The sequence below is a fragment of the Anguilla anguilla genome, chromosome 8, assembly GCF_013347855.1.
Source record: "Anguilla anguilla isolate fAngAng1 chromosome 8, fAngAng1.pri, whole genome shotgun sequence".
In the NCBI taxonomy this organism is placed as follows: Eukaryota; Metazoa; Chordata; class Actinopteri; order Anguilliformes; family Anguillidae; genus Anguilla; species Anguilla anguilla.
The window spans coordinates 29224486-29237183 of record NC_049208.1 but is presented as its reverse complement, the minus strand read 5'-3'; the positions used below and the strand labels follow the sequence as shown (position 1 = coordinate 29237183).

General features: G+C 43.4%; 1 protein-coding gene across 1 annotated transcript in view; it reads left to right on the top strand.

The window, feature by feature from the left end:
* The first annotated feature begins 2428 nt into the window (after positions 1-2428).
* The window catches only part of rims3 (regulating synaptic membrane exocytosis 3), a 43568-nt gene continuing 33298 nt past the window's right edge, over positions 2429-12698 (top strand). Inside the window, exon 1 of the mRNA XM_035430801.1 lies at positions 2429-2669. The gene's annotated coding sequence lies outside the window, so the exon portion shown is untranslated. The remainder of the gene's footprint in view (positions 2670-12698) is intronic.

The following is a 12698-nucleotide window of genomic DNA, read 5'->3' as shown; positions in this document are numbered from 1 at the left end:
CTGAATCCAGGTACTGCCCTTGTCCTTCTCCTTATTCTCTGCAGAATTTCTGGGCGCAGGGGACAATCGATGAACAGAACAATAGCGAGTGATTCAGGGTCAGGAACAAAAGCAACCAGGCACCAAGTCAGCAGTTATATTGTCTGGTGACCGGATACTCATTACATGGCTCTCGAACCACATGTGGCTCGCCAAGCCTCGTTTTGTGACTTGTTGAGGGAGAGTGAGCATGAAGAAGCAATAATTTTTTTGGATTGGAACAGAGCCAAAGAGAGCAGCAAAGAGGGCGGAATAGAAAAGGAAACCCTAATTTATAGGACAGTAAGTGACATACTGTACCCAGTCTCCATGTGATAAGCCTGTCCAGTTGTGATTGTGATGTTAGTCTGAACTGTTGATCAAGGTTGTTACTCAAGGTAAATAAATGAAAATAGGTTAAGACCAATGATCTGTTTAAAGGGAAGTTTTCCACCCTGTCTGTTCAGCTCTCCAACCACTGGCCTTAAATCCGAGAAATCAGTAGCTACAGAACATGTCTCATCAGTTTTATGGTTTCAAGGACACTTCATCATTAGGAGTTCCATTTATTGCTTAAGGAATATGAGACAGAATATGAGGACTTGGGTATTGGCTATAACAGGCTAATTTTATTGCATTGTGACTGAATGCCATCTCTAATGACCGTGATAATAAAGAACAAATTTAAGCAATATCTACAGACTGTGTGGGTCTTTGAGTGATGGTCTTGTTCAAGAGTGGCTCCTCTGAAAGATTTAAAAAGTAACACTGGTCTAGTGCAAAGGTATGACCTTTTCACCAATGTAAGCATTAGGTGTTCTTGTCATAGGTGTTAATGAGTCATACATTGATGCGGTCTGTTGTATAAGACAGCAGCTACACTCAACTGAGCTGGAGATATAGCTATTCACTCCCACATCTACAATATAGGCATTTTTAAATCACCACCCAGCACTGGCTGCCTGGATTCAATGCCAGATGAGGGGGCCCATCCATGCGTTAGAGCAACGTCTTAACAAGATCAGCCACTCAGCAGGACCTGTATTTAAGTCTCGGGCAAGAATGGCTGGCAACACACTACCTTTAGAATTTTCCTTTAGAATAGACAGACATCTAAGACCAATCAAAGTTATCCCCTGCCTCTACTGGACTGCTGGCAAGATGTGTCCAGCTGGGTTGAAGCAACTGGTATATCATAAAAGGCAGGTAAGTGGTACTGACACTTCAGTAGTGTCACTGTTTGAAATCAATCATGTTCCCTTGAGACTGCACATAGCTAAGTGAGCCAGAGGGCACTCAGAGTTATACTTATTACATATTTTGTCACTGTAACGACCATCAAGAGAGTTATTGGGTCCCGGCTGTGTGTCACTGTTAATCTATGTATCAATGACAATGCATCAACGTGAATGCCAAGCTTGGCGCTTGAAATCAGACAGAGGCATGTTGCCAGTTTGTTGTGAACCAAAAAGATTATTTATAGCACCTGTAATGGAGCACACTAGCCTGAGAATCACGACGGGGTGGGGGCTAGGGGTGAGGCAACCTGAGGAGATGGAGCCACAGGCATTCATCTTTGCTTGTGAGTTTCATCTGCAGAGCTGGTGCCTCAGGGAGTGCTTTGTGTGTGTGTGCATGTGTGTGTTTGGGGAGGCAGTGTATAACAGGGATGGGTTGAATGGCATATAAACCACAAAAAAGCAAACAAACAAATAGCATCTTGACCCGACTGATCACTGCCTGTCAAGTGAGGCTCCCAGAAGGAGTGGGTGGAATGTGCTTTCGCACTATTGTGGTGGCATGTTCTCAGCTCTAAATCCCAAGTGGCTCTACCACAAGTAAATTTCACTTTCAAAGTTTATGTCTGTCAATCGGTCCACATCTCCTTAATCCATCATCCGACCTACATATGTGTTGTATGTTCATGTTGCGCATTAAATAGGCTAAGGTCACAAATCATAATCATATACATTACATATACAAGCAAATTCATGCACATGCCTGAGCAGATATTAAACAGATTTCATAAACAATACTACAGTCAACAGAGGAGCCCCTGCATTAGTAGTGTTGAAAGTAAATTAAGTCTTCTCTGTTAATATATCAATTGGCTGGAACATACAGACATGATATGCATAAAGGGGTTCACCTGAACAGACAACAGCTGCCCGGGATGTTATTAGGGTGATTCTGGACATGAAGAATAAGACAAGGATAATCCAAGTTTTATTTAAAAATTAGGGAAGCAACTACATGTAAATTAATATTCACATGCATGTATCTGTGCTGGGGTTTTTAAGTTAATTAAGGCTCCTAATCACTGCTCTCTCTTATTATCCCATACTGGCTGCCCTATGGGAATAACTGGGTCAGGTGTGTAACCATGGAGATGAGTTAGCTAGGGGAAGGCTCTGGCTCGAGCTCACTTCAGTACAGTACAGCGCTCCTCGAGCCAATACCGCCTATTGCTCCGATCTGTGCCGCTCTTCGGTGGATACAGACCAGCGAGACGAACTCGGAAAGGAAACGTCCACAATACCAACAAGCCACAATAAAACAAACAATGACATTTTCAGTGATAAAACAAAAACAAATAATAATTTGACAACTTCTGACCTACTCCGCGCTTCAGCCGCTGCTTGCTCTTACCGGTAAGTGCATCGCTTTTAAGTGATATGGCTAATAAGCTTTGTGATATTATTGTAGACTAATATAATAATAGCTTGAACGTAAAATTTGAATGCACACACAAATGCACAAACATAATAATAATAATTATAACAACAACAACATTTATAATAATAATAATAATTATTATTATTATTGTTGTTGTTTTAGTTATTGTTGTTATTATTATTACTATTTTTATTATATCAGTTGCAACCATGATTAGATTTAAATGGTGAACGAGAATGAATCACAGATTGAATAGCCTACTGCAACAAAATAAAATCGACCAAAACCTTCCGCTAATCGCCAATGATGTTTTAAAATATATATATATTTCTATAGGTTTATAGTGTTCACTGGATTTTTTCTGAAAGGTATTTACAATGTAATTTTCGTGAAGTCATTACACCTGTGTCAAAGGTAGCTTTATGAGTTCATATTTTGCAAAGGTCTTGGTATCGATATAGTACGTTTGGCAGTATAAGCCTTCTGGAGCACTATAGCAGCCTATAGATTAGGATAGGGAATATTTTGTATTCAGGTCTGCCTTACCGCTGTTGCTGTGTACCAAGCATCGTTCGGTTCTGTCTTTTCCTGCGTTTCTCTATCAATGTACACACCTTACGTGCAAATGAACGCACTTGCTGTGCTGTTTGACAGTCATTGTCTGGTTAACTTCCAACCTTTTTGGTTCGCTATATGTAGCAACTAAACTGAAATGGTGGAATACATGCCGCTGTAGCAGGTTTTTCAACCAATGTGTGGATTAGCATCATGCATTGAAAGTATGCCGAAGTGCCGTATTGTGAAATACATTGCCATGCACTTGTTCTGTAGAAATCTCAATATTCCATGAATTTTATAACATTCTATTGTATCTGTTCCAGTTCAGAATTATTCATGCAGTTCGAGAAGTATATTTTTATTGACAGATAATTATCCGGCGCAATGGTCACAGGAACTACCGAAGTCTGCAAACATATTCAATATTTCAGCACCCTTTAGCCGCAGCTTATTTTAGTCACTCGCACTTTTTTTGGAAGAGGGAGCAATTAGTTGCTGGCATATGTCAGAAGTCACGCGAGTTGAGTATACAGGAAAATGTCTCAAAATGATACGTGGAAATGCATGAAATGCATTCAAATAAATGTTTTACAAGGTCCTTTTTTTCAAGTCTAAGAGATGATATCATTTCTGATTTTAGTGATTACATAAAAATATAGGCCAGCGTTCAATCCATACATTGACTCACCGATAATCAATTCTTACAAACTAGGTTGCCTACTATAGCTAGCTTTTATTTTTATTGGACGCATATAGTATTGTGAATTGTAGTTGTCCATTTTCCATAGGTAGTTGTCAATAAAACATGGTAAAATTAGGTCATTGATATACTAGTATGAGCTTTCTTTTGATGCTTGTTCAGTAGCGCCATTAGGCTACTAGTGTCCTGACATTACTCTGACCTGTTATCCTTCGCTGATCTATGTTCAAAGGGCGGGTTGGGATGTCATATGCACCTTTTTGTACATGCACAGTTAATTGATTTCAGAATCTCTGGTAGGCTTTTTGTATTCTGTCTCAAGTAATAATGGCTAGGTCGGACAACCTGAAATAGTGGATTCTTCAACATATGTGCAAACAGCTAATGTGAACTAGTCAGTCAACCCAACGCAAAAGGTGCTTTTTTGCCTCAGTCTTAGTGAACTTGTTGCAGTATTGGTGCATGTGCACTATGGGCGAGGCAGGCCTGCGACTCAAATGTACCCACCAGCTTGGCCAAAGGACAGAACCAGGCCGTGTTTCTCCTTGCTTTACTGAAGCACAGCATGGTTAAATGCAGTCTCCTCTTCTGCTGTTAACACCTCCCTTTCAAACTAGACTAGCTGTCATTGGAGGGCAATGGAAGAAAACTATTCATAGGACTCGTCAGGGTTCTCCTATGTGGCCAACATGTGGATGTCAGGGCAGAGAAATCCACAGGCATGTTACAGGTGTATAGGTTTAATGTTAAATTTCCCCAACAGTCGGGAGGGGAATGGTACAGTGTGAAGCAGTCCTTAAGACAGTGGACAGGGTGTTTAAAATGTGGTGCTTCACAAATGAGGCAGGAAAAGAATATACATTTAGTCTCAATGGTTTGGAGTATGATTGGGTGTGGGTAAAGGGATCTGTTGTCTAGTGCAGAATTAACACAAGAGATGGCACCAGAGGCTTGAGACATGGAGTGGGTCACTGATGTTTTATTATTTACTGTACCATGGTTTTCTGTTTCTCCCAACTACATAAACTGTGAACAGGAACAGCCTCACAATTAATATTTTTCAAATTAACTAAAAAAGAAAAAGAGCAATGCTCCATTTTATGCTAGCATGGGCTAGCATGTGTGTAGATATTCTGCTACCATACGACATACCATAACGTTTCTCATTTGCAAACTGTAAGGACCTGTGTTTATGTCATCGCCAGTCTCCCCAGGTCTTTGTTGCTTGCCTTTCATCATTATTTTTATAGGATGAACAATGGCCCTGTGTTACCACCTCCATGTACTGCTCTGTATTTGGCTTTGTGGTAGTGACTTCTCAGACCTGGCCTCAGGAATGGTCTTGAAACCTGAAAGTTTCTGATTACCACCTGTTGTTTTCCCTCCGGTCAATAATTCATACAGCAATCAAAAGCCAACACACACACGCACATACTGTACTGTGAGACACACACACAAACACACATATGCACACACACGCACCCACATGTATACACACACATGCACCCACATGTGTACAAACTGCGTTGTGACAGATATCAATCTCTCCCTGGCTGTGATATCACTGCGATGTAGCAGCTGAGATTTGAGTGCTGAACATGACACATCACTTGGTTTCTGGAGACTGAGAGAGTGAGAAAGACAGGTGATAGTGCGAGAACAAACACAAGCAAAGGCAGTAGGCATCTAGCTACTGTCTGGGTGGTCCAACCAAGGTCAATTCATTTGTGTCCTGAAATATCTAAGCTGACATTTTTTTATTTGAGGTTGGAAGAGAGGATCAGGCCAAAGCTAATTTAATGAATTATTTAAACCTGGTTGTCTTGAACTACATGAAGTACATTGCATACTTTCACTTTCTAAAGTAATCAGTGATGTCAGTTAGTCTTAAAATATGCAAAACAGTTTTGGTGTCTAAATGGGTAAAGAAACTGACATATATAATCAGTCTCACCTCCAGAAATGCCACAATGCAAAAACCCTCCATTGGGCCAGCAAGCCATTTAAAACCAAATAAAGTTGGTTGTGGTTCTTAGTTTTGCATTCAGAAGTGGATGAGAATAGAACACAAATGTAAAACATGAAAAGACATGCATGGATTGGGTTTGGTTTGAGACCAGTTGCTTCAAAGGATTAATTATGAGTTGCACCCTGATTCAAGACCACTGCTCCACATCTGCATCTACACTGCTCCACACTGCTGCTCTGACCACTGCTCCACACTGCTACTCTGATCACTGATCCACACTCCTGCTCTGATCACTGCTCCACACTGCTGCTCTGATCCCTGATCCACACTGCTGTTCTGATCCCTGATCCACACTCCTGCTCTGATCACTGCTCCACACTGCTGCTCTGATCCCTGATCCACACTGCTGTTCTGATCACTGATCCACACTCCTGCTCTGACCACTGCTCCACACTGCTGCTCTGATCCCTGTTCTGTGCCATATCACTGGTTAGGCCCATTAGTGAGGAGTAAGACCAGGAGATGGTGATGTGGAAGAGAAATTCTCTCTCATAAGTGAAACTTCATCAACAGCGCCCCCCTCCCCCCCACAGCCAAAAGCTGTACTTACATAGCTGAAGTGGAGGGATGCAATGGGGGGCCTGGGTGCTGGGCTGGCGTGGGGGGGATAAGGGCTTGCTCATGGAAATGAATCAGCCTGCTTCCTAAGAGATAACAGTCATAATCTACAGCTGGCCAGCTAGAGCTTCTTTGAAATGAAAATGAAAATAAAGCAAAATAGATGTTTATCATAGTAATTAGGTCGGTCCATCTCCGCCTCTGTGGGGTTGGGGGGATGGGGGGGGACTACACCACCCCATCTGTATTATCATAAGAGGAGATGCAGGACAATAACCAAAGCGGTCATATGCTTGGATCAAAGCGAGCCATTAATTCAAAGCCTCAGTACCGTGGGATATGACAGCACCTTTCACTGTAGGGCCCAGAGTATTTGGCCCTAGAGTACTCTGGCCTTGCTTGTAACCCAGGATTCAGAGGAATAAGGCCACAGTATCATGGACTGTGGAACATAACGTTGAAGTTTGCTTTTGGCCTGTTCCCTGTGTGCCAGCTGGTTGGATGAGGATGGACACAGTCTCCTGCAGTTCTCTGATACTGTGAGCTAAAAGTTCACGCGCTTCCCTTAGCTGTAGCACGACTGTTAAAGATTCCTCATTAAAACACGTCTTTATTCAGGAAGTCAGCATTAGCCCTGCATAATAAGGAAGCATAGCACTTTCTCAGTGTAAAGCATGTGTACATATCTTACACAGAATATCCCGCTTAACTAATAGTATGCCTCATGCGTGAAGATGCAGCATGATTTGGCCTCCTCCATCATGAAGCAAAAATAACACTGTTCAAATGAATGTGGTGGAACAAGAGGAGCAATTTTTAGAATGAGCTTCTTGATTCTTCATATGTTATTTTATAGGTATGTGCATCTTTGTCACTTATTTTAGTACAGCTGTCAGTACCAGTCGTGTTCTATTAAAATGAGTTTCTTGTGATCCACGGACTTACCAAGCTCACAAAGTTCAAAGTTGTCTGATTGTACAGCTTGATGAGCTTTAAAATAATTTAGATTAATTGCCTTGCTTCAGGGCACAATGGCTGTGCAGCATCTAGGAATCAAACCTACAGTTTTTGGCCTTAAGCCCAGTTCCTTAACCATAGCAGTTAACCTCACATAAATGAAGTGAACCAAAAATTTCTAAGTGCTGTCTCATGGTTCCTACTCAGCCACTAGATGGCCCTTCCAATTTCTCAGTATGCTTCACATCAAACATAAGCTGAAATTGGGAGGTTAGTTTACATTGCCCAGAGGTAGAAATGTGCCTGTGCTGCTGTTCACAGGCCTTTACGGTTTGTACCTGAAACTTAAATTTGAAGAGGTATGAAATGTTTGACATTGGTTTGGGTACAAAAGAAAAGCTGTGAATACATTTGGTACTGAATTTGTAACATACTGCGTATATTATGTCATCATATACAGCTGCGCTCGTTCTCCAAGCGCTGCAGCCAATCCTGGAGAGTGTAGACGAGCATGCACTTGCCTCTGAAGCATGTGATGTTATCAGTCGCTTCTTTTCTCACCGTTGTCCGTAAGCCAAGCTTGCAAAGACATGAGTTGGGGAAAGACACTCCATGTGTAACCTTAGCAAGAAGACCTCTTGTGCCTGAATGACCTGTAGGGCTTGCTAGAGAGCAATGGGATGCCAGTGTATCCCAGCCAACAGATCCATCCCAAACCCTAGTTGTGCAACTGTGTGTTGCCCTGTAGGGCTAGCGGCACTTTCACAAATTGGAATTTGATCCCAGACAGAATTCATAGGGCCCATCCATGCGCTAGAACAGTACCTGAACAGGAAGAGCCGCCAGCAGCCCCTTTAACCATGCTCACCACTCCTGTGGTGACATACGTGGAGAGCACACTATTATACATACAACCCTGAATGCTTCAATACAGCCCTGCTTGTGAGGGCATGAAAAAGACATGCCTAGTATGGCTCACAGCACACACAAAAGAGAGGTATTGGTTTATAAATCAGATAGAACTGCTGTGATAGTGTACAATGTTGGGGCTATGCAATAGGCTGGCTTGCATCACTGAACAGGCCTACCACAATGTTACACCACCAAAACTAGTCTAGACTGAAATACTCACAGGACTTATGCTAATCCTTTATGACATTTTCAGTTATTTGTGAGATGTTTAGAGATGTGTCCTATTTCTCTGATCCTGGAGTTGAACTTGAAATAACTATTGAAAAAAAGACTTCACAGTGAGTTGTTGAGACAACTCCCTTCTTCAGACTGAGGGGCTACAATTCATTGTGCGCAAATTGGGACATTGGTCAGGATGACTTTGTGTCCAGTCCATGACTGCCCATATAACCTAGTTCCACATGCCAGTACGGACCAGTTCAGGGGAGGGGGATATGTGTATGCCTTCGTATAGGTTATATTTAGAACATCCTATCCGTTCCATATTGTGTTGAGAGATGAGATCAACATTGAAATGACTCTGATCTGGTACAACATTGGAACTAATCTGAGCCCACTAATCAAAGACTGAGATCCGTATATTTTTGCAGTCGCAATCTGTGCTGTTGGTTCGGCCGATGATGAAATGATGGATTGTGGTGAGTGTAAGGTCGAGGAGAGAGTGGGCGGCTACTCAAAGATTTGCTTTGGAGAATAAAGTCTTTTCTGTTTCACACAGGCTTGTGACTGGCAGCATATGGTACAGCAGCTTCACTTATTTAGTGGTTTGCGAAGCTGTACTTGCAGTTTGGAATGGCTGTAATGCAGTAATGCTGGTTGACTTCATACTGCTGAGTTGATTGTGAATGTTGAGTTGATGGTGAGGTACAGTAATTCTGAGAGAGAGAGAAAATTACAAAGATTATATGTAACTTATTCTGCAAAACGGCTCATCTTAATTAAACAATTCAGGTTATGCACCTCGCCCCAGAGTACAGATGACATTATCTGGGAACACTAAACCCACAAGCTCTTGATTACGAGCAGAGCTGTGTCAGACTACCTCACCAAAGTCAGCATGGGCAACTCATCATAAGCAATTTGATCAGACAGAAAGGAGAGGGACCAGAAGTTGAAAAGCTACTGCTTCCAGACTATTTTAACCCTGCTTACTTCCCAGCTGGTTTGCCATTTTGAAGCACTCTGAAAGGCAGGATATAGGTTAAACTCTCCTGGAGACAAATGGAGTAAGTCCAGTGATGTAGCAGTGAGTCTGAGGCAGTTGTTTGTGAGGGAAAAATACACAATAACCTGGGGAGAAGAGTAAGAAATGTATTGTCTGTCAGGTAACTTATGGGAGTGATGCAGGGTGGAGGTATATAACTGTAGGAGTCATTTCTCCTGTTTTTAACCTAGTTGTTTTTGTCCTGTTGAAATTAGGCAGTGCTTGCATCTTCTTGCTCTGCCTACTTGGACGTTGCATTTCCATCACAGTTTGTCTGTTAAATGCACTCCCTTACTAGGAGTTGAAACACACACAAAATAGGCAGATACGGAAAAAACACGAAGACACGTACGCACGCACACACAGATGTTTTGTAGTGGATTCCACCATGGCAAGCTTCGCAGGAAGTACATTGCATTTCTTGTTTCTTTTCCTTGGTGTGTTGCACAGTACTCCGCCTGACACACACACACAATTGCACTCAGTGTTTTCACGTGCATAACAATCACCTCATGTCATACATCCAGCCAAGCGCACGCCCCCTGGCACGCACAGACCCACTCAGACAGACTCAGGCTGCGCTCCGCTGGCTCCAGAGCAGTGGCTCTCCATCACTCCTCACATCCGGCTGTGTTCCAGCAGGCTGCTTCCATAATGGAGCCGCTGGGGTGGGGGTTAAAATCCCTCTCTCCCCATGTTAACCAACCAGAATGGAGTTTAACCCCTCACCCAAACCACCCCCCCCCCCCCACCACCAGACACACACACACACACACACACACAAAGGGCTAGCAAGTCCTGAATGCCATGTAGTGTCCTAGTAGTGCTTAGACAAGTGCTTAGACAAGGAAGGACCCTACCAAGTCTGTTGAGGTTCAGCAGATTGGTGCTCATACCTGCTGCAGTGTTGAGGTTCAGCAGATTGGTGCTCATACCTGCTGCAGTGTTGAGGTTCAGCAGATTTGCGCTCATACCTGCTGCAGTGTTGAGGTTCAGTAGATTGGTACTTATTCCTGCTGCAGTGGTGAGATTTAGCAGATTGGTGTTCGTACCTGCTGCAGTGTTGAGGTTCACCAGATTGGTACTCATACCTGGGGCAGTGTTGAGGTTTAGCAGATTGGTGTTCATATCTGCTGCAGTGTTGAGGTCCTTTGGATGGTTGTTTATCCTCGCTGTTTGAATCAGGCCATAAGTCACTGAGTCATGCTATAGAGAATACTGTAGCAGTGCAGGGATGACTGCAGAACAGCAGCACCACCTGCCCTTCATCCCTGTCCTGTCAGCTCCTTACAGTTTGGCACAGACCTCTCATTCCAACGCCCCAGTTATAGCAATAATTTTACCATGGTTTTGAGGTCACTGTTCTGCCAGAGTAGGCGAGGTTCTTCCTGGGGTTACCCTGCAGAAGGGCCCTAGTAAGGCAGCAACCGGCTCGGGGGGGAAAGGGAAGGTGAGGTGGGCCACGTGAGGGGACGAACAATAGACAAGGTGCATCGTGACATGGGGCGGCGGGGCAGAGATGGAGATGAATCATCGGCACGCTCCTCCGTGGCTCGGCAGACACCGCGCTCCCCCCTCCTGGAAAAACAGCCAGGGTTTTTGGTGCTGAGCAGACCAGCAGTGTCATGATCAGGCCCCGTGGCAAGGGATCGGGAAGGGGCTGGCATAAGCCCCTCCCCCCACAGTCCCTCTTGCTCTTTTTCTACTCTGACCATAATACAATTATTCTTCTAGCTCATTCCCTCGCTTCCTCTCTCTCTCTCTCTCTCTCTCTCTCTCTGGATGTCTGTTTGCTCTCTGTGTGAGATGCAGAAGTCTCCAAGGAGAGAGTGAGGAAGTGCATGTACTGTTGTTGGGGGAAGTTAAACAGTTTGGTTCTCTGCCTCTTTATCTCTCTCCCCATCTCTCCCTCATCATTCTTATTCATTTGTCACAGCAGAGAGTGCATCACTTAGACAGCTCTTGTCACATTTGTTGAAAAAAAACATGGGGGGTTGAAACTTGATGGATAACCGCACCCAACATGGAGAAGAATCTCTGAACCCTGTTTTCTGACACACTCGTGAATGTTGCGATCATGTTTGCTCCTTTACTTTGTGTGTGCTTGTGTGCGTGCATGTGTATATTGCCCCCAAATAAAAATAAAGAAGTTATCTCCACCCCAGAGAGATGATGTACAGCAACCGCATTGACATCAGAGAACAGTATAACGAGAGATCTCCACACAGCTGAATCCACACAATTCAATACACATTCAAGCTGCACCATGGTTTTTGTATGGGCCGTGGTACTTCAAACACAGAGGATGGTTACTGTTACAGGGATGGATGTGATGCACTTCATACAGTACAATGCACACCCATGCTGCCCATGCTGTTCTTTTGACAGCCGTCAAAAGAACACGTGTTTTTATGCCTGTAGTGAGACAGCTCAAACAGAGCTGAACCGTGACCATTTAGAGCTGCTGACGTGTGTCCTCACAGATACACACAGATAATATTGCTAGTGCAAAATGGTGAGTATTAAACTGAAACTAATTACGGTCTCCACTGATAAAAACACTGTCAAAATTTGACAAAAGCACATTGTCTTAGCACTATCGCTAAGGATGCAATCTTAGAAAATCTGCAGTGTTTGAAATGAAAGGACTAGAACAAAATCAAACAGTTCCCATACAAAGCCAGTGGGTTACTGAAGAAAATGTATAATTTGTCAAAATATTGAATGTTCTAATGAAATCTCATTTACAGATTATTTAGTTATCGGTGAGCTTACCGGTGAACTAATCGGTTTTCGCTGAACTAAAAATGAACACAGCCTACTTGAAAATAAGGCAACAATCATCCACTATATAGGCCACAGTTCCAATCCTGCAGATTTTCCATGAGCAGGTGGGGGGGGGGGGGGCATGAAGAATTCTTCTTCACACTCTCTCCTCACCACCCCCTCTCCTGTGCCCTGAACTCGGTGACGTTCCTCTCTGTGACGGTGCCCTGGATCTGCAGGATGTCATCAGTGAATAATGC